Genomic DNA, 26,661 nt, shown 5'->3' with positions numbered 1-26,661 from the left:
GGCCTTTTGGAATAAGGGGAGAGAAAAAAACAGAACATAATGACTCATGACAATCAAAAAGGGTGCAGTTACTGACATGTCATCAATATTCGATGGTGAGAGTGACCACACTTAACCGGACTCTCAGTGCCTAAATCTTTTGGATGTACTTCCATTAGTCGTGTACGTGGCTCGAGGAACAAGGATCAGATATCCAGTGACTATTGAATTCCGGGGGTGAAAACATGCTTTGCGGTTTGTTTGATGTGACTGACGGCAAAGAGGTTGTACACGTGAGCCGGTGACAGTGAAATTAATGTGTGAAGAACACAGCACAGTGAGACATCTGAAGGCGCTCGGCAATTTCAGTGATAAGTTGTTCCGGAGGACGAGGTGTCTCGGGAGTGAATGTGTATTTAAGCAGTAGGGTGAGCGGCGCACTTATAGCTGTGATTACGGGGCACTTTCAAAACACGCAATGCAGGTGAGCTGTGGCGCTAACCTTAATTGGCTCGGAAGGGGTCCGGTCGTCCTGGAGATGGACCCAAGTTGATGCGTATGAATTATTTCCTGTGAAGGAGTTAGTTAACACTTAAGTAAGAGAGACCCAGAGGGGCGGGAATCGTTGAAAGCGGTTGAAATAGGCTAGTCTAAATTACCTTGTCCGAAAACTATGTTCGTGGACCAGTGTTGAGCGGAATTCCGTCTACGTCCGTGTCCAGGGGGATATTTTCAAGAGAACCGCAAGCAATGGCGGTTTAGGTTGAGGAATAATTTAGCTAACTATACGGAACCGTTAGCTACATGGTGGTGTTTAAGCGGGGTTCGGGTCGGAGTAGCTTACCCCAAAGGAGTCTCGTGTAGAGTAGACGCTGTGGTCATTCCTCCATTTGCCGCATAATATCTGGAACACTCTGGCACCGGATTCCCCGTTTTTTAAATATGAGTGTATGAGCGCCATTTCGGTAATTGACAGAGAGGGTGGGACAACGGTGGAGTGAAGATTAGAGGAAGGGGTGTGGCAAGAGAGGGTAAGACTAAAGCCGTTTAAGGACCGGCATCGGCCATCTTGAACGGGGACCGGGATGGCGAGACTCAGTGGTGATGGAGAATTTCTAATGTGGGTGCCGGATTTGTGAAGGATTAACGTGCCTATAGTGACAATATTTACATAAATTGTACAGTGCTAATATCCACTATATACATATATACAATTCAGACTGCTATTCGCCCTATTGGAAAAAAGGTTTTGGAACATTTCATTGAATGGATCAAGCAGTTGTCTAATTTAGAAACAGTCTGTACAGATCCTGCAGTACAGACATCTAATTTATCAATTTGGGCACACCTCGTGTTATATCTTTTGGTCAGAGTGGGTTAGCCAACTCGAGGTTTGAACCAATGGATTGCATCAAGTTCATAGTCTGTTTACAGTTCATGTTCCAGGTGGTTTTAAAATTCAAAGCAGAGTGGTCCATTGTTCTGTTCTATTCAGTCCGTTTCTTATCGAGTCAAAAAGAATTATGCATTTCAACTATTCCCTGTTCAGTAATTGTGACATGTTACCTCCGCTTTGTGGCAATTTCAATGCTTTCAAGACTGTCCAGCGAATGTCATCCTCGCAATGATTGGCATCTGTGAAGTGGTCAACTAGTGGGGCATTTGGTGTCCTGCATCTGATACGGCTTCTATGCTGGCAGATACTTGTCTTTATCATTTGTGTCGTTTGGCCGATATAGACTTTGTTGCACGGACAGTGTATTAGATAAATCACATTACAAGTATTGCAATTTGAAAACGTGTTGCATCTCACAGTGGTATTGTTAAATGTGAAACTTTTACCTTCAATTGAAAAAGCACAAAGATTGCAAACCCCCGCATTTGAAATGTCCCTCGATGGGGGACAGACACCATACAGACTCAAGAGTTGTAGATGGTGTGGGAGTGGGTAAGGCTGCTCCGACCAAATTGTCCTTGAGGTTCCTACTCTTTTTGAAAGCAAATAGGGGCCTGTCGATGTTCAAGATACCTGCATTGATGATGGGCCATTGGTGCAGTATCATTTTGCGAATTTTGTTTGACACAGGGGAAAAAAATGTTTAGGAATTAGCAAGGTTTCTCTAGGACAGTACCATGCTCGTTTTGATGCGTTTTTCACAATCCTCTTAGGATAGCCCCGATCTTTTAATTTAGAGGTTAGGGTTGCTGCTTCCCTGAAGTAGTCCTACTTGCAGGAGCAATTCCGTCTGATTCTCAAAAATTGAGAATACGGAAGTGAGTTCCTCAAAGCCCTAGGATGGTTACTTGTGTAGTTTAGGAGCGTATTCCGCTCCGTGGGTTTCCTAAATAGTCGCGTCAGGAGTTCACCTTCAAAATGAAAAATAGTGAGATCCAGGAAGGCTATTGAGGATTTGTCAGTAGTGATTGTGAATGATAGACCACAGCAGTTATTGTTCATCCAATGGAGAAACTGGCGTAGATCATTGATGTCATGTCTCCACAAGATGAAGATATCATCAATGTATCTACGCCAGAATCCGATACCGGAGAAGAATGGGTTGGTGGGTGTCAGGATCGTATTGGTTTCAAGTTGGTCCATAAAAAGTATGGCCAGATTGGGAGCAAAAATCGAACCCATTGAGGTACCTTTGATTTGCTGGTAAAACAGGTTATTGAATGTAAAATAATTTCTAGTCAAACAGAGGTCAAAAAGTTGTAAGATAAATGTGGTGGGTACAGCATGGGGGCGTGGGCGGGAGTCCAATGTTTTTTGTATTACCAATAAGGCTGCTGTCTGGGAAATATTCGTGTATAAGGACTCCACGTCCATGGTGCATAATGTGTTAGTTGTAGGATTAAAAGGGGGATGTTCTATCAGGTTTATCAATGCCATTGAGTCTCTGAGATAGCATTTGGTTGAGGGAACAAATCCCTTGATAAAAAAATCCTAACAGTTCTCGGATAGACCCGCATGCTGAAACAATTGGTCGTCCTGGAAGAATGATTACATTTTTGTGAATATTGGGAAGTGTATATATAACTGGGGTGCGAGGGCATTTCACATAAAGGAAGTTAAATTCCTTTTTTGTGAGAAAGCCTTCACTAAGCCCTTCAGTGGTGATTTTCTAGATCAAGCCTTGAATTTTCTTTGTGGGTTTGGATGCCAGTCTAAGGTAATGGTCCCTGTTATCCAATTGCCTCAGGTGACGAACGCGGCTCCTGCCACAAGTACCACAGTGCCTTGTGGTGTGTGTGCTGCAGGCTGGTCGCTGGTAGAAGCTGGAAGCCGGTCCCGCGCAGGATTTTGTAGTGCCTCAAGGAGCTTCCAGGTGACGAACGCAGCTCCAGCAGCAAGTACCACCGGACCTTGTGGTGCGTGGGCTGCAGGCTGGACACTGGTAGAAGCTGGAAGAGGGTCCCGTGCTGCGGGAGCCTGCGCTGGATTTTGTAGCGCCTCCAGGCCATTTCATGCGACAAACCCTTTGCCTCAGGTGACGAACGCGGCTCCTGCCACAAGTACCACAGTACCTTGTGGTGTGTGTGCTGCAGGCTGGTCGCTGGTAGAAGCTGGAAGCCGGTCCCGCACAGGATTTTGTAGTGCCTCAAGGAGCTTCCAGGTGACGAACGCAGCTCCAGCAGCAAGTACCACCGGACCTTGTGGTGCGTGGGCTGCAGGCTGGACACTGGTAGAAGCTGGAAGAGGGTCCCGTGCTGCGGGAGCCCGCGCTGGATTTTGTAGCGCCTCCAGGCCATTTCATGTGACAAACCCAGCTCCTGCCGCAAGTACTAGTGGGCCTTGTGGTGCGTGGTGCGTGGTGCATGGGCAGGAGGCCGGACACTACTAAAATCAATTACAGCATGTGCACAACACAATCTTAGAATGCTAATGTTTATATTGTATCAATGTTGTATTAAGGCACGGTGACCAACATAATACATCTAAATATGCTGACCATCTTGGAAGTATAAATCAATGATACACTATATGTAATATAATTTCAAGATGGACAACTAGTTTAGAAATTGTGACCACAAAGGATGCAGCAAATGGAATTTGGTGCAAGTGAGCAGCCGGTAGAAGTGTGTATGAGCTCCAGAATGCACATGAAAGAGAATGAAAGAAATGAGAGCTGACCTATGAAATGAAAACATGGTAAACTAATGAATTTGTTCACCAGCCCAGACAAAGAAGTGCCTTTATTTTCAGATGGATGTGCACATATGATCAGGACAAATGCTGTTACTCACAGCCAATTGCAGAAATGGGTAAAACGATTGCCACATGCAGTATGCTGTCTTAGGGAGAAGCAGAATAAGAATGACACTTGAACAGATAGAAGGCCCTTTATGGATATATGTAAGCAACGTTTTTTTACATGGACCTGGCAGACACCACCCCACTTAATAAGGCCCAACAAGGTTTACTACTATGCCAGTCTTCTAATCAAAGGATTATCCGAGGTATCCGTGAGATCCCACATAACAAAATAAATATCAATAAACAGCCTTCAATACAGTGTCAGAAAATCCACCTATAAAGCTCTATTGGCTTTAACAAATGTATTTCCCAATTAGTAGGCCAGTCCTACTCCCTCTGTAATGTTTAATAATAAAGATCTCAGTCCTGTGGTATCTGATATAACGTTTCCCAATGAACAAATCAAGACTATAGTGTTCATTATTGAGTTATAACCATGACAAACTGAGGCCACCTGTCTTGCACATAGGCCGGCAATTATCATCAAAAGTCACAGAATAAAACATATATACAAAATCTCACTTAACAAAGCAATGGACAACTCAAGTGAAATCGGCTTAACAAGGATTATCACAATGTAAATCTTCAACTTCAAGTGTTTGTCCAAGGGGGTGACTGCACCCCTTGATTACAATGTTCGTCTGTGATATTCCTTGTAATAAAATATCTCTATGCAGCCTGTAACTAAGTGTATTGAGTATCCACACTTAATGGTCCATTGACATTGAGCAACACTTTTCACAATAAATTAGTCAGGATCACTGCCTTTATCAAATCTTTTCATAAAATGCATATCAGAGGCAGATGGACAGATGGCTGACAAGCAGGAAATGACAGATACGGTGTGGCAACACTGTTCCACCCCTTTCAGCTGCTGCCAGCACCCTCACAGCTGCGCCACTGCACGGTAACTAGAATCCCACAGGATGGAAAACCACCTACAGGCCCACATCAGTGCCAAGGCCAAGGAAGAAGAAGCAGTGCCAGGCAGAGAGACGGCGTGGCTGGCCATGTAGCCTTACAGCAAACAGCGTCAGCAGCTGGAGATTAGATCCTGTTTTGTTAAATATTACATCACGATGTGAATATTACCAGCGCCATCTTGTCCCACTTAGACCTTTTCGAGCGCGTAATCGGCAGACATTTTAGACACTATGGCTAGTTCGTAATTTTGCAGATCGCCTGTACGTCTCCCCGAACTCGCAATCATCCCCCACGCACTGGCAGCCCCCAAACGCACATGCTAGAATCATAAAGCATCCTCAGCGCGACCCAGTCCCGGAGCCACTTCCCATGCCGAGCCCACATACCCTTTCATCCCTTGCGCACGAACAGGCCCTTCGATAATCTCCTCCCCTGCACCTCGTTGCTCAATCCGATCCCAGGCCATAACCAACCCCTGCGGATACAGTTTATTGCCCCATACAGTAGGATTCCGCCTCTCATCAAAGGAGCCGGAATTAATCAATGCCACAACCCCATGAGATCCAATCGATAGCGCGTATTTCAGCTCCTGCCGGAATGTCCAGCTGCGCGATGGCAATCACCTACTGAGACCGGGGGTGGGGGTACAGTACTGTCGATACGTGTGGGAACGGGCCTGAAGTGGGGATTCCAAAGATGGTTTATAATGCATCAAAGAAATGTCAGGAATGTGTTACACTGTTAAAGAAATAAACCTGTGTATAAAAGGCCAGGCTACAGAGATGCAGTTAGAGCACCTCGAAACGACGCCCTGTTCATCAGTCCCGACGTGTTTTACTGCTTTCCAATTTCCAGCGCCCACCTCTTTATTTGATAACCACGATTGAACTAGAGGCGACTAGTGCCAAGCAGTGCTTGAGGATAACTGGGGAAAATCTGCTTCGTTCATCAGTTGGCGTCCCAACGCGGGGCCCATCAGCGACACGTGGGTCCAGTGAGAGAGGTCCTAACAACGGAGTGAACAACTGCAACGATCGGGAAAGCGCTCCTGCCCGATAGACCCTCGTCTGGCAGCCGATCATCCGACCTTCACTGATTCTGAACGGACCTCTCTTGAGTGATCTACGGTCCTGACTGGGATCCCACAGGAGTGCCATGGCAACAACAGAGAATAGAGGATGATCGGGTGCTGGAAGTGGAAGACGAGAAACAGTCCATACGGTCCCGGTAAGGTCGTGCAGCACAACTGTTTTTGATTGATTGATTGATTGTTTGTTTGCAAAATACTAGTATTACTCATATTTATTGGTTCGTTTAGCCTTCGTTGCTACTCGACGCATTTGGTTACTTCTATTTATTGCTTTGTTTAGCCTTCGTTGATATTCGACATATTGGTTCTCTTGAGATATTCTCTGTTTGCAAACAACGAAGAATAGAAATATTCTGTCTAGTCTTTGCAGATAGTGAAGGATAGGTAGAGCGGACCTTTGTCCAACATTATTTGAGATTTTCACTTGTCCAATATACGTCATGCCTATCTTCTCCCCACTGATTGGAAATTGGTTCAACCCGGACTATTTATTAGAGGTAGATCATCCAGCTCCACTGGAAGGCACCCCTAATAAGGACATGTATGTTAGATATATACTAGTCGCCGTAGCTTACAGTAAACTATGGCGTAAGAATTCTAAAAAAGATCGAGCAAGTCAGTGGCCACTGATAGGATCTTTTGACCTCACAAAAATCGAAGCGCTAGAAATAGCCCTTCGCAAAAATAGAACCACACCAACCATGCTTGATAGTCTCGGCATGTGGCGCAAAGAAGCAACGCAACGTAAAAAGAGAGACGAAGCAAAAGCGAGAAAGAACTACGAAAAGCAGCTCACTTAGCTGGTAAAAAGTTAGAAGAGGAAGTGAAGGAAAGAGAAAATGCAAAGAAAGAACGAGAATCAGAAACCTCAGGCCAATGCCCTGTTAGAACACCCTCAGTGCTTTGCCCTGAACTACCATCAAAGCAAAGGACGGACGATGATTTACTCCTAGGTCCCCCGATCATCTACATGCCTCCTCCTTATGCCCCTGCCCACCCCTTAGTACAGCACCAAGAACCCCAGAACTTAACTGAAGGTAGTTCCAGGGCCTCAGAACCCACGGCCTCCGTGCCAACCGAGCCTCTGGTACTAAACACCTCGTCAAAAGGCACCTCAGAAAAGATTGAAACCCAAGAGAAAGAACCGGCGAAAATTCCCCGTTTGAGCACAACTGAGCGGGCCGGCATCGACAGAGTAGTGAAGACCTTAGTCGATAGGAAGGAAACCAAAGAGCATATCACAGACACATGTAGCTCGTACGTTGTCAATTACAAACAACATTTCGCCGTGCGTTTTTGTTATCACAGAGTACAAAGAAAAATATAAGGAAACAGGACCTGACCGTCTCATGGCTCTATATAGGAAGGTGGACACATGGGATGAGAGTGAATGTAACGTAGCCAAACTCTTCTCCTACACTTTAGAAGTCTTCCGCCACCTCGTAGAACAGGGACGAATAGTTAAGAGCGTCACGCCTGTGATAACTGAACCCCCGATAGAAAGATTTGACAACATGATGCCCATAAAAGAAGCTGCCCCCTACTGGGTTCCCCCAAGAGGATCAGGAACTAATGACGACATAAATCACCAGGACGCAAAAGGAAGAGTAGTATACAACTGGGTGTATCAGCCTTGGGATAGACAGGACATCCTGACGTTCCGCAAATCCTTGCCGGACTAGCGAAAGAATCCCACTGCGTTCTATACGGAACTAGGTACCGCTTTGGGATCAACGATCATGATCCTTGCCGATATTGACTTGTTCTTTGGGCTATGTCTGCCAGCTGACGTGTGGAAGCAAATCCGGAAAGTCGACCACACTGATCTGTTCGGGCATACCTGGGAACAATTCGGCAGCCTAGATAAACAACGAAACCCTGGACAGAAGCCCCTAAAAGCAATATTAGACCTCCCAGATAAAATCGTACAAAAGGTAAAGACTCTAATCCCCGAGAAAAAAGTAGACTGGTGTATAGTGACAGCTTGCCGCCAAAAACCCCAAGAAGATGTCTCCGAATACTTCTCCTGGTTCGAAACGGTATTTTCCGATTACAGTGGACAGGACATGACCACTGCGACCGGACATCACTTGTTCGTACAAAATTATGTTAAACGTCTGTTACCGGACGTTTCGCAGAAATTGCAAACTAGTGAAAGCAGTTGGGCTGCCTCAAAGCACGCGGCCATCCTCCAAATGGCTCAGTATTATGAGCACCAAAAGAATGAAAGCGATAGAGCTTCCGAAAGGAAAAAGAAGGATTTAAAAGAACGGGTCATGATAGCCCAATTGCAAGGCGTGAGTATTGGGAAAGAACAGTACAATGGAGGTTATCAACAGAATACCCCTAGAATTCCACCGCCCCGAAGCAATGCACTCGCACCCTACGCTGGACGTAGAGACTTAGGCGAGAACCAATGTGCTTTTTGTAAAGAGTACGGGCATTGGAAGTCTCAATGCCCGGTCCTGTTAGAAATGAATAGGAGCAAAGAAGCAAGAGAACTAGCGAATGGACTGAGAAACAGAGCACGTGGACGAGGGTACACAAACAACACTAGTGACGAAAGGCCAGGTAGAATGAATACATTTGACCGTACCCGACAGAATCAGTACCAACAGTCTGACTGCGACAACACATACGACTACGCATAGGACTGCCAAGGGCAAGGGAGGGATCCAGTCGAGTTCTATGTTGAACAGCAAGGCCATTATGTTACCGCAAAGGTCCTAGGCACGAAGTCTCCATTTCTGGTAGACACCGGAGCAACACGTAGTGCATTATCCAAACGACTGATTCCAAGGGCACCCTTGTCTGGCTCACACGTGACATCAATAGGATTTGATGGTACGCCCTCCACCAACCCCTTATCCAAACCGATCCCTTTTGATCTTGAAGACAATATCATTGACACAACATTTCTCCACTCCTCCAATACCCCGGACGCCATTATGGGTCTTTCGAGCAACTATTAGATGCTCGCCCGACGGAGTCCCAGTCCTCCTATATGACAACCCTGGCCTACTCAGATCTTGCCCTCCACGACACATGTACCCCATTGCTGATGCAGACGTATCCCTACTTGATACCTTGCCATCGCACTTATGGGCGAAAGCTGACTCAGACGTAGGAAGAATGATGATAGACCCAGTGCATGTGACTGTACGACAGGACGCAACCCTTCCGAAAGTACCCCAGTACAAGGTATCACCAGAAGGCGAGAAAGCACTAATTGAAATAATACAGTCGTTAGTAGACGCAGGAGTAGTAGAAGAAGTAGTTAGCAACATCTGCAACAGCCCTATTCTACCGATCATCAAAAGACAGGGAGAGGGAGACGAGAAAGCGCACCGCTTCATTATCGACCTACGAGTGGTCAGCAAGATAGTTGTGCCACAGTACCCTGTAGTCTCCGACATCACCACCATCTTGACCCTGACCCTTCTACTGCCACCACCTTCACAGTAATTGATCTAAAAAACGCCTTCTTCTCCATACCCATTCACCAGACAGCCGCTACCTCTTCGGATTTACCCTAATATCCCGCTCTTATAGATTCTGTCAAGCACCCCAGGGATACACCGAAAGTCTGAGTATCTATAGCCAGGCACTGAAGAGACAGTTAGACGCAGGTCAGTTACTGGACGGAGTGGTGTTAATACAGTATGTCGATGATATCCTTTTAGCAGCCGAAACCATTCCACTTGCAGTCACTGCCACCATCCAGCTCCTACAATTCCTTGCAGAGAATGGTCACAACGTTTCCCGAAAGAAGTTGCAGTTTTGTATATCCCAAGTGACATATCTAGGACACCTCTTATCAAAGGAAGGAAGGAAACTCACACCTGACAGAATCCAGACTATCCTAGATACTCCCGTCCCTAAGAACCAGAAGCAAGTCCGCTCTCTGGTAGGCCTCACCTCATTCTGTCGACAGTGGTTGCCGAACTTTAATCTCATTGTTAAACCCCTACTTTCCCACCTAACCAAAGATGTTCCCTTTCCCCTCCCTTGGACCCCTGAATGCCAGACCGCGTTCTAAGAATTGCGAGACGCCCTTTTTTTCGGCACCCGTTCTAGGAACCCCAAACTACTCCAAACCATTCTCCCTTTTCACACACGAAAGAGAGGGATGCACATTATCTGTCATGGCCCAATCGACTGGCCCCAAACAGCGCACTTGCACCTATTTCTCAGCCACTCTTGACCCCGTAGCCAGAGCATTACCAGCTTGCCTACGAGCTGTCGCAGCCACAGCAGTCTCGATACGACAGAGTGAAGGAATTGTGCTTTCCAACACCCTTACAGTGTTAGTACTCCGTGCTGTTGACACCCTCCTGAACCAAACCAAGACCCAACACCTGATTAGTGCACGACTGACCGGGTATGAGCTGACCCTGTTGGCACCACACAATACTCTGAAACGATGCACCACTCTGAACCCAGCAACCTTGTTACCATTGCCTGAAAACGACCCTAATGTAATTCCCCTACATGACTGTGTGACCCTCACCGACGAACAGACAAAGAGTAGAGTAGACCTCCGAGACACTGCTTTCCCAGAACCTTACGGAGAACTATTGGTAGATGGCTCATGCATCAAACTCCCCGATGGCACCACCTCAGCCGCATATGCCGTCACCACAGCCCGAACCATTATTGAAACAGCCCGAATTGCCCAGCGATCCGCACAGGCGGCAGAACTGATTGCCCACACATGAGCATGTATCTTAGCAGCAGGGACGACAGTAAACATTTACACAGACAGCCAGTATGCCTTCGGGGTAGTTCATCATTTCGGACTTCTTTGGAGGGAAAGGGGATTCCTGACTTCACACGGCACACCGATCTTACACGGAGATCTAGTCTCCGCCATGACCGAAGCAGTCCTCCTCCCCAAGCAGCTAGCAGTAATCAAATGCCAGGCACACAAGAAGGTAACGAACATTATAGGACAGGGAAATGCACTATAATAATAATAATAATAGGGGCATTTGTAGAGCGCTGAGTTACGCACACCGGCGTGTCCCCGCGCTGGCAATGGGAGAGGCGGATAACAGGGAAATTTAGCTACCAGGCAGACCATTATCTGATAAAGAGGTAGGTTTTTAATTTAGCTCGAAACTTCGTTTCTGGTGGTTCCAAGCGTAGGTCTACTGGGAGTTTATTCCAGTGGTTTGCCGCTAAATACCTAAAGGATCTGCCTCCCATACGAGCTTTCTTCACCTTAGGGATCCTCAGCAGTCCCCCACCCGCAGATCTGAGCGCACGGGCAGGTTCATACACTTCGATCAGTTTCTACAGTGGTCTAGGTGCTCTGCCATTCAGAATCCGATGACAGGTGCAGAGGGCCTTGTATTCGACTCTGCTCTTCACAGGAAGCCAGTGTAGCTTCTGCAGGGCCACCTTCGAGGGCGCCCTTTTGGGCAACCTGAGAATCAAACATGCTGCCGCATTTTGCAGCACTTGAAGGCGACCAACAGTTTTCCCCGGTGCCCCCAAGTACAGCAGGTTCGCATAGTCCAGCCTTGCGGTCACCAGTGCATGTACTAGGGTTTGACGGGCTTCCATCGGCAGTAAGTCGAGGACTTTCCTCAGCCTTTTCAAGACCCCAAAACACACGCCTACCACCCGGTTGATCTGGGGCCCAAAAGTGAGGCCCGCGTCGAACCATACTCCTAGATTTTTTGCCTCCTGACAAGGGGGAGGAGTTGGTCCTAGACATGATGGCCACCAAGCCGACGACCAAGCAGACTGGGCTCTCCCCACCACCAGCACCTCTGTCTTGCTGCCGTTAAGTTTTAAACAATTCTTGGCCATCCAATCGGCAAGATCTTTCATGCACGATCGGAAGCCATCCGCAGCAAGACAGGGCGCATGCGACAGGGAGATGACCAGCTGCGTATCATCGGCATAAGATACCATTCGGAGGCCATGGCTCTCTACAATAGAGGCAACAGGCGCTACGTATAGATTAAAAAGGGTCGGGCTCAGGGACGAGCCCTGGGGCACTCTCTGGCCCAAAAATACCCCCTTGGAGTAGCAATCGCCCTGCCTCACACAAAAGCTTTTTCCCGTTAGGAATGCCTGGATCCACCTCAGCGCAGTACTAGCGATGCCACCTCTGTTCAGACACTGTAGCAAGATGGAATGTGCTACAGTGCCGAACGCCGCGCTGAGGTCTAGCAGGATCAAGGCCATAGTTTGCCCCTCATCTACGCCCTGTCTCAGATGTTCTGTGGCCATGAGAAGGGCGGACTCCGTGGAGTGGCGCAGTCTGAAGCCGAACTGTGTGGCATGAAGCAGTCCCGTCTCCTCCACATGTTCCATAATTTGGGTGTTAACCACCTTCTCTGCTACTTTGGACAGAAAAGGCAGGAGTGAGATTGGCCTCAGATTTTCTAGCACCTCAAAGCCAATGTGAGATTTCTTCCGGAGAGGAAGCATCACTGCCTGTTTCCACCCCTTGGGTACCATGCCAGACTTAAAGGAGGTCTCCAGGACATGCCTTATGTAAGGCTCCAGAACTTCCAGGCTGTCCCCCAACCGTTTAGGGGACACCGGGTCCCACGGGGAGCCAGATTTTATTGAGAGACAAACCCTGACTAGCTCTTCAGGAGGGGGAGTGCTAAAGCTTGTGAGGAGCCCCGAAATCTCCGTGCCCTCCGATATTGCCTCAGACTCAACCCCTGCGGGGGGGGGGGGGTTAGAGAAAGTCGAGTAAATTGTCTCGACTTTGGTAGAGAAGTAGTCGGCGATACGATCGCATGTTTCCGTCGAACAACTCTCTGGGTCTGCAGACGAGTCTATAGTAGTCAAAGACTTGTAAATGCCGAAGAGCTCTTTAGCCGAATTTTTTGCCCCTAAGATTTGCCCTGCATAAAAGGCCGCCTTCGACTTTTTAATCAGCCTATGATGGAGCCGCCTTTTTTCTAAAAACAGTTCCCTGGCCTGAGTGTCATATGTTACCCTCCATACTCTTTCAGCTCGCTTACATTCCGCCTTTGTCCGCCGTAGCTCTCCACTAAACCATGGGGCTGATCTTTCCTTGCGGCCGCACGCGGATGTACGGCAGAGTGGAGCGGTCTGATCTAACGCCTGTGTAATGCGTTTATTCAAGTTAGTAACCGCCGATTCTATATCCTCACCTCCCGGCTGGCCTTCCCTTGTCAATGCTTCATTAAAATCCTCAACAGAAAATTTTGCCCACTTCCTCCTTAAGTAGTTCAAGGGTGCCTGGCTATGTTTTATGGCTTTGATGCTATCTATGGAGAATACCACCAAAAAGTGGTCTGTTCAGGGGATTGGCTCAACTGTGGAGACCTCAACCCCTCCCCAGTTCGCAAAAACCGGGTCCAGAAGGTGACCTTGCCGGTGCGTAGGACTTGAGAGCTTGAGTTCAAGCTGAAGGGCTTGAACGTCCCTACAGAACTCCTCCGCTCCTTTATCCTCTGGGCTATTCAGATGCAAATTCAAATCTCCCAGTAGGAGGATTTTATCCCTGCGTAGCGCTGCCTCTGTTACGCTTTCTAGCAGACTCACCCTGAACTTAGTACAGGACCCAGGGGCTCTATAAATAAGAAAGCCTTTGATCGTCATTCCCCCATTAACTTGTATGGTGAATGCTCCTGCCTCACTCTCAGCGATCGGGGTGGGCTCCAGTAAACATCCAAGAGTCATCTTAAAAATAATCGCTATTCCCCCTCCCTTCCCCACTGGCCTGTCCTGCCTAACCATGGAGTAGTTCTCAGGCATAGCCTCAATAATATCAGAGTCGGAGAACTGGTCCAACCATGTTTCCGTGAGGAACAATAGGTCAAACTTTCTCTCCGTAAGCAGCTCAAATATGTCGAGTCTATGTTTACTCAATGATCTCACGTTGAGGAGACCGCATGTTAACGCGGTTTGCTCCCCTCTACCTTGCAGCACGGTGGTGAAACGAAACCGACAATGAGCACTTTCCGCATCTTTACTTGACATGCCATGCCTACATGGGTATGGCGTATCCGAACGTAGGCTGAGGAGCTGCTCCCTGTCCCAAAAGATCTTACCAGTAGGAACAGGGTCTCCCGCCCGGGCCGCAATCGGCAGCGGACGGGCGCAGACGGGCTCGACTTTGGCGACACTTCGGCGCGCCTTCGTCGTGCCCGCTGCGCTCGTCCGCTGCGCTTCCGGGGGTACATCCGCCTTTTGTATCCCTCAGCCCGTCAGCCTCCCAGCCACTAGACCGCTAACCGGCCCCTCGCGCAGCGGAAGTGACTGCCTCTCACCTCCACGCCCTCCGCTCAACGGTGCTAGCCACCCTGTCGGAACGAGGCGTGGAGGAAGGATGGACAAGACAGCCGCCCCGAGTGCATCAGGTGAGTCTGGGGAGTACGAGGGGGGGTGGAAGCCTCAGCCGCTAAGGGTATGGGCCCACCAGAGTGTCCTGAACAAATGCCCTGCAAAAGTAAAAATATTTAAAAATAGATACTGCGATATCCGATTTTAAAACCAGATAGCACACAAACAGTAGTTTAAAATGTCAGCGCGCTGGCGCCACGCAAGCAGCTATGAGCCCTGCCACTGCCCACTCACCACCACGCGGGCCGGAGCTCCAATGCCTTTTGTATCCCTCAGCCCGTCAGCCTCCCTGCCACTAGACCGCTAACCGGCCCCTCACGCAGCGGAAGTGACTGCCTCTCACCTCCACGCCCTCCACTCAACGGTGCTAGCCACCCTGTCGGAACGAGGCGTGGAGGAAGGATGGACAAGACAGCCACCCCAAGTGCGTCAGGTGAGTCTGGGGAGTACGAGGGGGGGTGGAAGCCTCAGCCGCTAAGGGTATGGGCCCACCAGAGTGTCCTGAGCAAATGCCCTGCAAAAGTAAAAATATTTAAAAATAGATACTGCGATATCCGATTTTAAAACCAGATAGCACACAAACAGTAGTTTAAAATGTCAGCGCGCTGGCGCCACGCAAGCAGCTATGAGCCCTGCCACTGCCCACTCACCACTAGCTGACGTTACTGCCCGAGCCACAGCTGAAACAGAACGACAACACGGATGTATGTGACCAGGTCACAGGCAGAGAAATGGACAGATGCTAGGACCACTATTAGGGATATCCAACTGACGAGTACACCACACGAACTGACTGAATGGGCTCGGGTGGGACTAAAAGACGATGAAGGCTGCTGGAGGGCAAAGGACAAATACAAATGGCTGTTACCCAATGCATATCTGATCCCCATATTGACCATGGCACACTTACCGGCACACATAGGTTCCACTCCCATGACCGAACTGATCACTAGAGTATGGCATAATGACAGGATAGCAGACTCAGTGAAACGCCTAGTTCAGCAATGCATGATATGCCTGCAACACAATCCAGGGAAAGGGACAGTAGTACCACGGGGAGGGTTTGGAGTCCCCGACCATCCGTTTGAAGTCCTCCAAATGGATTACATACAGTTAGAAAGATGCCATGGGCTGAAATAAGTCCTAGTTATTGTATGTGCACTCGGCAAATGGGTAGAAGCTTACCCCACCCGCGACAACACCGCCACCACTACTGCAAAGGTGTTTTGTTAAAAGAGTTTTTCCCACGCTACGGCCTTTGCTGAATTTTATGGAGCGACAATGGCCCCCACTTCGTAGCCGAAGTTATCCAACTCATATTGAAAGTGTTGGGAGTAAGACAAAAGTTCCACGCAGTTTTCCACCCCCAATCTGCAGGCCTGGTAGAAAGGCACAACGCCACACTAAAGCTAAAGCTAGCAAAGATATTTGCCACCACAGGACTGAAATGGCCTGACGCCCTCCCACTGGCATTGCTATCAATGCGCTCCACCCCAACCAGACAACACTTGACTCCGTACGAGGTTGTCTTTGGCCGGCCAATGAGCATTTGGGCCGCACCGAAGCCAACCTCCATCCATGATGTCCTGGACATCCTAATGTCTGATAATTTGCATAACCGTACCAAAGAACTAACTGTTATCCACCAACAGGTGCAGCAAGCCATACCAGACGCATCCAAGGGCCCCGGACACGACATCAAACCTGGCGATTACATCCTGATCAAGAACTTTCAGAGATCGAAGAGTTTGGAACCCAGGTGGACGGGCCCCTGGCAAGTCTTGTCACCACCCGAACTGCACTTCAAGTGGAAGGGAAGGAAAATTGGCTGCACACACATCACTGCAAGAGAATATCCCCAACACTGGCAACGAATGAAGATGGGGACACCCAAGAAGAGCTCCTGAACAAAGACAGACGAACCCTGAGTTGTTACCCAGAATCAGAGACACTCGAATTGGCAGAATGTCCCGATCCCACTGTGCCATCCAGAAAAGGGTACAACTTGCCACGCTAGGAGAGTGCCTCAACAAAGCAGACCACTAACTGAGTGAAAATCTCAGAGCGGTAGCTAACACTACAAAGGCTACCAGGAGAGACGCCAGACAAAGTATGTGGTCCTGCCAGTCCAGCCTCTTGAAGGTGATGGAAGATCCCGAACGACGTAAGCCCCACCGCAAAGACCCCAAGACGGCCAAACTGCATAGCACAAAGACAATTGTACTTTTCATCATATCCCTAATCTGCATCTTGCTAATGGTCACAGTCTGGATCATAGAAGAGAGCACTCCTGCTCACCAGACAATTTCACCTACTATTGAGCCTACCACCAAGAAAGAACATCATCTGGTCTCACTATCACCCCATCTCCGAGAAATACGCAAAGAATTATGGAACAACTCCTTTGTACAACTGCTGCATCAACACAATCTTGCTGCCAATACCACGAACTGTTGGATCTGTGGGCTACTATCACATGCCACCGAACATTCCATTCCCTTCATCCCTTCACCCACTCTGTTCATGGGTCCTGCCTTGCTTGGCTAAAGCTCCTGCAAGAGAGCTACAAGGACAATGCTACATCCAACGGAACAATCACACAGTTCTACAACGAGTTCTGGCTGAACAGAACTGGACGAACCTCTGCTCCCTTTTGCCCTCTGACCTCAAACACTACCTTTCAAACGAACATTCCGGAAAAAGAACGAATCGAAATGCAAGTGTTCAACAACCCAGACCCACCTTCTCATATCTATGAAAACGGACTGCTGCGACTCTGACTGTGTCCCTATCTGTGGTGAACGTCTCAGGCCTTATTTGCATTGAGGGCCGTGGGATGAAAAACGTGGGCCACAGCTCCTGCCCCATCAAAAGGACTCTGAACACTGCCGATCCCCCTTCATTTGTTGCATCACCTAATATGTACTTTGTCTACGGTACAAAGGCTTACACATGGCTCCCAAAAGGCTGGGGGGGCACATGCTACATCGCTTTTGTACTTCCTCCAACATACGTGGCACCAGCAGCCTATCACAGACAGAAACGCTCGAAGGACACAGAGCAAGCAGACTCCACCTCATCACAGTTCCTCGATGCAGCAAAAGGACTCATCCCTTTCTGGGGTCTGATGGCAAACAGTCGAGCCATCCGACATCTGACTCAAGCAGTCGAAACAGCTTTGAACATCACGGCTGGCATCCTCACTAACAACACAGCTGAGCTGCAGGCGGTCTGCCTTGTGGCTTTGCAGAATGACTTGTACTTGACGTGGTACTGGCTGATCGTGGAGGAGCATGCCCCATCATCGGTGCCAGCTTTTGCACCTTCGTCCCAGACTATTCACCTTCCGTCTACAAAGCAATAGAACACTTTCATAAACTAACATCGGAGATCCACCAGGAACAAGAAGGCAGGACACTTGGAAGCTGGTTTTGGAACATTTTGAAAGACTGGGGCTGGAAACTGTTGATAATAGTATTGGTGCCAGTTTTTGTAATGTGTGGGTGCTGCCAGGGGATACATTGCATACCGCCCTTGTGCTCTCTTTTAATGAATTTGATATGCCATAGGACCTTGGACACTAAATTTGAAAATATGGAAGCATTGTATGACAAAGAAATACACAGTATCATGAACATTGACATAGATTGAAAAGATGCCGTGGCATGTTCAAAGGAAGGACTGTTAAATATTAGATTACGATGCGAACATTACCGGCGCCATCTTGTCCCGCTTAGACCTTTGGGAGCGCGTAAGCGGCAGCCATTTTAGACACTATGGCCAATTTGTAACATTGCCGATCGCCTGCACGTCTCCCCGACCTCGCAATCATCCCCCACGCGCTGGCAGCCCCCAAATGCACATGCTAGTATCATAAAGCACCCTTTCATCCCTTGCGCACGAACAGGCCCTTCGATAATCTCCTCCCCTGCACCTGGCTGCTCGATCCGATCCCAGGCCATAACCAACCCCTGCAGTTAGAGCACCTCGAAACGACGCCCTGTTCGTCAGTCCAGACGTGTTTTCCTTCTAAGACTAAATCCGTTTCCTGCTTTCCAATTTCCAGCGCCCGCCTCTTTATTTGATAACCACGATTGAACTAGAGGCGACTAACGCCAAGCAGTGCTTGAGGATAACTGTGGAAAATCTGCTTCGTTCATAAGACTGGTCACATGAAGTGAGATGGCAGAGGTAGACAGCAGTACTCCCTGCTCCGCTAGGTACCAGGGAGCATGGGTGAGAGTTTTAGTGCTCTTTCCGAGGGTTGAGCTGGCTCAAAAGTGCTTGGGGGGGGGTCAAACCTAACCCACCAGGTAGGGTTAAATGAGGTCAAGGAAAACACTGGTAGCGCTGAAAACCACTGGGTGTAGCAGAGATGCTTACATGCTGCTAAAAGTAGCAGCATTCCATAAGGTCCAGGGCATATGGCGCAGCTAGAGGAGGGGCCCTTATTTTCACCTGCTGCAGTCGAACAGTCCTATTGAGCTAAGATGAGATCGTGGAATAAATTTAGTTTTTTTAAAAACCCAATGGATGCAATATTTTTATACAATAAAGAAATCAATGGATGAAAGCTCCCCTGCAACCACACACTACTCTCTCTAATGAATTGCAATTTGAAGGTTGGCAGGGCAACTCAGCACAGAAGATAAACTCAGAAAGCAAAAGAAAACCATCATTCCATCAGGAAGAATGGGCAGTTAGAAGTGTTAAAGCAAAAGAGAAATAGACTAGCACCCAAGTGCTTTACTGGCTGCCACAAGTTAAGATCAGGGGTGCACCTTTGAACCTCAGATGATCAACCTGGTCGGACTGTCGAATGGATCCTCCAGTATTAATCAGGGAAATACAAACTGAACTCCAGTTGCACATCCCATTGAAAAGAGAAAGCATGTAGTTAAAGCCGAAGTACACCATGCTCAACTATTACCAGCAGCTATGTCAAAGTACTTTAGCTCTCCATTTGATAAAGTGACAAGCAAACAGGAACCATCAGCAAGTGCATCTTGACCCTTGGAGCATACACTTAACTGATCTACAAACGACTCTAGACGGTTATTGGGCAGGCTGGCCTCTTCCACCATTTCATTTGCTTCTACCTTGGAAGCTACCCCCCATTTGCAAGAAATTAGTCTGGTAGAAACAGGTACAAAAGTGCATACTTTGGTCTCTTGGGATACAACTCCAAATCTGGCTGAAACTAGTGTAACGGTAGACAACACTCAAAACTTCCCAATGCAGCAGCATCAAATAGATGAAACGCAGGGGACTTGAGATGTGCTGCTAAATTCATTCCAACCAGCAGTAGGCGTTTCTAACGTATCAGTCAAACAGACTTTACCAGAAGGTCAATTTACTTAATACATTGGCAACTTCTGTCACTGTGATTGATACCAAAATAGCGGCCTTAATTAATCTGATCCAGCAATCACAAGCAGATGCGGCACAACCGTCAGTGGCCTGTACCTGTGGTCCATTGATTGACAAATTATCCCCCCTTCCTACATAACTTGATGCAGTTCTAAACTAAATAAAAGTCCAGCTTAAGCTAGGAACTGCGGAATCACAAAAAGCAAACAATCCTGCAATGATAACCAGTCAATGATAGTACCTAATGACCCCAACCTCAGAGTAGGTCAAGTCTAGACCTCTCCAAAGAGAAATACTCATGTCATCGGAACACCTGATTCTTGGGTGAGGGCTAACTGGTCTTAGTCAAAAAACCAACGCAAATGACAAAGAAAGGCCCACAGCAAGCAGCCATCTCAAGGGAGCAAATTCAAACAGATGGATCTGATATACTCCATATTCAGAAGAGCATCCAAAAAAGATGGTGCCAACTCCGGAATCACCAATGGAGGCCATAGCAAAAGGAGCCAGCTGGAGTTTTGTTTTTTTGTAGAGTTTTATATAGCGCGAACTAGACCCGAACCGAATCAGGTATCAGAGCGCTTTACATAGCACAAGTTACGTTTTTTTTTTTTTTGGTCCACTTTGCAAAACAACTGCAACGTAAAAAAAGTGGATGTGCCTCATCCTTCTGGAACAAAATAAGAGATACAAGCAGAACCATGGGTTACCTGGAAGGAAACGGGTCCCAATGACAACCAGCAGCAATTAGACAAGTTTGAAAATGGGACCACTTAAAAACACCAAATGGGATGCACCCCAGATCTTAAGTCCCGATCAAAGAGTGCAGCTCTAAAAACCATCAGTGCAGGATGGTGTTATACTTGCAGGAGAACAAGTCGGGTACCTCCAGACCTACCAGGAATCATAATGTTAACAGAACCAAGCAACGGTGCCAACCTGCAGGTCAAAATAAAATTCCCATCGAATGATGATAACACTCACTTGAAAGCTGAGAACAAGTACCAGAAGACTGTGAAGGCACAAAACACCTGTACCATGCAGAATTAATTAATTTTCACTCAATGTAAATAATCTTTATTTGTGGATTAAATAGATTCCTTAAAAAAGCCAGACCAGTACAAAATGTAAAAAATCTGTAACTGATAAGGCACAAATTTGATTGATACAGTGTGCTTTTTTGTTTGAAAAGGAAAATTCATTTTAAATGGTTCAAACTCCCAAAGGGCAGAGACTACCCATAATTGCTAGGAGCAGTACTGTTGTTTCAATGCACTAGGCTGCCACTCATGGTCCCTAAACTGTGCCACTCCTGTGCTTGTAACAGTCTATTAACTTGTAGTAGGAAATGTGTTGCCCCGCAGAGAGAGCTGGAATGCCTGACTGTTGAAGAGTGTCATCACGGAAGAGTGGCAAGGTCTTATGTGGAGGTTTGGGAGGGCTGATCGTAGCAGTCTCAATCTCAGCTGGCTGATGGTGGGGCAAGTGCACAAAAAATTTAATACTGTCTCCTCGTAACTGCCGCATAAACTAAACTAAGGGTCCAAGTGCAACCTGTTCTTTTGATGGGAAGACTCCCAAGCAGGTAAGAAGCAGAAAATGTTGGATTGATGGGGATATATGACTTATGAGATAGGGTTGTGATCCCAATCTGCGTAGGTTTGCAGAACCATCCATCCATATGTTTTTTTCGAGCCATCTCAGCTTTGTCGAGTGTCCGAGCTTGTATTTTAGCTTTTTTGTTTAGCAATTGTCTTTTAACTCAGTAAAAAAGATGTTTAGGGCCCCATGCTTTGAACAGGTTAAGGGTGGTCAACTCTTGCTGGTGCACGTTGGCTGGTCATTTTTGGTTGCATGCTGGTGGTTCCTCATTTCTGTCCAGCACAAGGAAGCCAGTGGATCTGGTTGTTCCGATCTCAATTTCCAATACAGTTTGCGACCATCCTTACAAGGGATTGATGGAATTACCCAAATTCCAATCCAACCTGAGCTTGCAAAGTGATTCACAGAAGGCGAAAAATGCATTTGAACAGGGTAGACTGAAATTAGTTTAGATTGGTTGCATCCTTTCTCCTTAAATTTCCGAACCATAAGCAAGTGTAGGGAGAAACTTAGCTATTACTTGCAGTAGATGGGAGTGTGACATGCACCCCACCTTTTATCTTAGTGTGTTAAGTGCAAAACGCAACTTCTTAGCCTGATACCTTTTTTGACCTAGGTGCTCCTTAAACTTTAGTCTGGAGTCCAGGACTACTCCTAGTTATTTGTAGATCTGACCAGCTCTAGTTTGTTCCCTGCTGCTTTCCACTTGAATTTGATATTGTAAAGACAGGTGTTTGGGAAGAAAAAGATGACTTTGGTTTTATTATACTTCAGTTCCAGACCCAGCACTTCTGTGTATGGAAGTGATTTGGTTTTCATGCGCTTAAGACCCATGGGGTCTGGCTACATAGAACAATGTTGTCCACGTATTGTAGGAACCTCACTGGGCTCTTTGCTAGTTTTGGGTGATTGTTTTCTATTTCAGATAACCATTCACCTAGGTCCGCCATCAAAATTTGAAATAAGCAAAGGGCAAGCACACACCCTTGCTATAGGCCGGTGTGTGTGTGGGGATCTTCCCTGTTGTCCTGTTACCCTTGTCTAGTTTGACTACCCATGTCTCTGAGTATTAGTTGACTATGGCCCCCAATAGCTTTGGTGATGTGTCCCATCTGGCCATCTTTGTCCAAACGCGCTCTCTCATGACCATGTCAAAGGGCACTTTGAGGTAAATGAAGCAGGTGTACAATTTAGCGGTCTTTTGAATAGCTTTTTTGACAAGAAGATCAGGGCAAGAAGGTTGCTAATTTTGCTTATGCCAGTTCTAAATCCCGTTTAGGTAATTGAAATAATGTTGCTGGCTGCGGCTCAAGCCTCAAGGTCTAATAGTAGATTGGAGGCATATAATTTGGTTTCAACGTCAATAAGCGTGATCAGTCATTAGTTCATTGGGTTTGATCTACTGCCTACTTTGAAGATTGGATCTAATTCTAATCCCTAAATACAAGTCCTGGGGAAAGAATGATGAAATGAATAAAGGCTCAATGTTACATGTGACCCAGTAAAACCCTTCTCTACAGCACATCAGTACCACTGGCATCCTAACAGTTGCATTCCGGCGACCAGCGCAGAATAACGCACAAGAAACTATTATTATTATTTGGGCAAATAATCAAATCGCACAGCAGGTATGGAAGGAGAAAACAACATTTGAGAAGGTGCACAACACAAGGAACTTGCATATCCATCATTCTTAGCTCCAATCCAAAGGCAAAAAATGGAACGGTGCACTCAGAAATATTGTAGTCCATAAAGATCACATTTATGTTTCAAAGTATATGTTTTATTCTTTCTTTACTATATGTCCATAAAAACATTTTTCCCATACATACAACATCCAGCCAACGCGTTTTGTTCAAACAGTATTTTGAACTTCGTCAGGGCTGTAAGTAACTTACTTACTGGCACACTGGGACAATACAACACTTTGTACAAATACATGCTGGGAAATAGAACAAGAGGTTTGTTCACTGCGATACATATATCCAAACATAATACAAAACAATTATATATCAACACAAATTGAAACATGACAATTCTTTGAAACAAATATAAATTTAGAAAACAAAAATTACAAAGAATAAACATCATCACATTAAACAATTATTACAAAATATAAAGTTCAATGGGCCTATAGAATCACATGTGTATTGAGGGGGACTCAGACATGCAAAAATAAAAAACTATGCAGGTATGTTCAAAGGGGGGAAAGAGGATGGGGAAGTGAAAAGTGCCACTCAATGGTTCATCAGGAAGGAATTGCTTCTTTTCTTCTTGTTCGATAATTTCCTTCGTTAATGTATAAACTGTAAAATAATGTTAAACAGGGTTATCCTACTCTCTCTACAACAATGTATGTTCTTTAACTTATTATTTACATCTAACACTTTACATACCCCACTGATTTAGGCTATTGCTCCTCTTCCTTTTAAGTAGTAATTGCCTAGCTTTCTAATACTGTTTTCTCCAAGTAAACCTTTTCTTAACATTAATACTTTTCTTAATACTGGAATTATTTTCATTCTTTCAGGTTTGTACTTGCATGTCTGGAGGGCTTCACCATTGAATCAAGAATATCGAATGTAGAAGACAAATTCACTTGGAAGAATAAATAGATAAACGTAAGCATTCACGTAACACGTGTACCAATATCTATGTTACAAGTCTTCACCATTTCTTAATAAAAATTCTATACCGTGGAATCTTATGATTTATGATTTTGACTGAGGGGCTTCAGATTATATGTTGTTCATAAATTCTAATTTCCTCAGTAATCTATTCAGACCCTTACATCGTTGATATATTTCTGAAGAGAGAGAGAAACCTGAGACACTGCTCTCTCAAGCGTTCCTCAATTACCGCTTTCAGAAAGGAGAGAACCTCTGACGATTACGATGAGGGTTACGCAGAGACGTGGCTCCTGAGCCAACAGCCATCTTTGAAGGAGATCCACAATACTCTGCAAAATATCTGTGCTCGCTCTTTAATCATGGTTTTTTTCCATCAAGCAATCCCCGACAGCTGGCGGGGTTCTATAATGACCTCAATTTACAAAGCTGGGAACAAGTCTCTACCATCAAATTAAAGGCTGATTGATTGGTGGATGGGGAGACATAATATTTTGCATTAGCGCTATTTGCTAAGCTCACTGGTCGGAGAAGAATGTTTGCTGCAAGAGGGACATTTGCAGTGCACAAATGTTCAATAGCAAAAAGGAGCAATATCCTGTTAGTTGTGTTCCACACATTAAGGAACTCTTTAAATGGCCTATCTCTTTAACTTCTGGGTGAGGGCACCCAGAAACTAGACCCCAGCCTAGTATAGGGTTCGGAAGCCCTCAAGGGGGAGGGTAGTTGGAGTCATTGAAAAATAGATTATAGAAATCGACTGACGAATGTTCTAGTTGCTGTGCCATACATCCATTGTGCAACTAAGAATAGAATTCAGACTGTGCAGACAAGACATGGCACGCTTGGTTGCTTACTTGAAATGTGTTATAAAATGAAAAGAGCAAGGAAGGCACACTAAACAACATGTTATGGAGGGCAGTACCAAGTGCAGGCAAAACCCATGCATGTGAAAACATGATCTTAGCCATGCAAAGGCCACAGATTGAACTCCTATAGGTGCTTTCTCCAAGTCAGGGTGCTTTTAACAAAGCGGTGAACTCAGGGGTTAAAAAATCCTCCATGTTGATGTACAAGTATTTGCTTTCTAAAAGATCCGACTCACAGAGGGCGTTTGGTCCATATAGCAACCTGAACCCACAGAGCTATTTAGGGAACCCTTTGACCTTACAACGAATCTAAAACTGAAGGGCTATAGATTGGGCAGCTTCATTATTTTAAATAAGTCCCTTCCTTGGAAAAGACCATCTATCAAGACTTCTTGTTGCATGTGCGATTGCATGAGGGAGGACCGTTTAAACACTTTATGCATATACCCAGCATTGATAGAAGAACTTAAACAGCTATTAAAATATCATTTTAAAAGAAATAACCTCCACTCACGGAGATGACTTAGTACTCAGTGAAAGATTTTGATGTTCATGTCATTAGCCAATAAAACCTGCTAGAGATATAGTCCTCCCTAACCCAGATTACCTAAAACAAGACTGTGTTCTCAATATAGAATACTGTAGGGGAGGAACTTTAAACCTCAACTTGGACATTGTTGGAAATAGTGAGGACTAAATGACAAACTGTAGATGGAATTTGGCACAGCTCAACTTTCAAAAGTTTAAAAGCTGTGCCTAAACAAGTGGGGGTGCATTTACTGTGTACAATCTAGCTGTTTAAAAACGTGAGATCTCTTTTAAGGTTTGAAAATATCAGCAATTCAATTTGTAATATGTTTTGTTCTTACATTAGTGAGATGGACTTTCTTTGCACAATCAGCACTTGACAAACGTGATAATCTTGTTTTTTTAATTGGTACAAAAAACTTTGATTAATTCCGCCTTTGCACAGAATGTATTTATAGAGGGCCAGATGTATGAAGACATTTTCCCATAGACACAGAACGGGTAAAACTTTTTGATACATCTGGCCCAGAATTTTTTATCTGCTGTTTACATTGTTTATGTGTTAAAACTTGACAAGCTTCAATTGGCATATGGCGCACTGCACCATGTTGCTTTATAATTTGATATATAGAAAAGAACCTCCCAGTTGACGTGCTGTTGCAATGATGTTTAATTGTAAAGATTTTAATTAGGTGACTGTAGTCACCTCTGATGGAACGGAAATCCCTTTTCATTGTAGGGGTGCATCATAATAATGTGTAGCACGCACCCGCATATAATCTTACAACTGTGAAAACGTGAGGTGTTAGAATGTATTAACATAAGTATATAAAGTGTTTTGAGTCATTGAGAAGTAGCATGGAAAATTAACATAAGAAATTGATATAACTAGCAGAAAATGTTAACATGAAGAACTCGTGTGGTGAAGTTAATGCACTCATAAACAGAAAGTGTTAAACCCTGAAATTTCTATAATTTGGTAAATGTGTTAGGTAATACGCAATAAGGTTATGCCAATCTATAATGCTTAAAGTAAGACGTTGTTATGTTCACTGAAATCGTAGACCTGAAATG

The sequence above is a fragment of the Lissotriton helveticus genome, chromosome 7, assembly GCF_964261635.1.
Source record: "Lissotriton helveticus chromosome 7, aLisHel1.1, whole genome shotgun sequence".
NCBI lineage: Eukaryota > Metazoa > Chordata > Amphibia > Caudata > Salamandridae > Lissotriton > Lissotriton helveticus.
The sequence above is the reverse complement of the archived record's forward strand: the minus strand, read 5'-3'. Positions refer to the sequence as shown.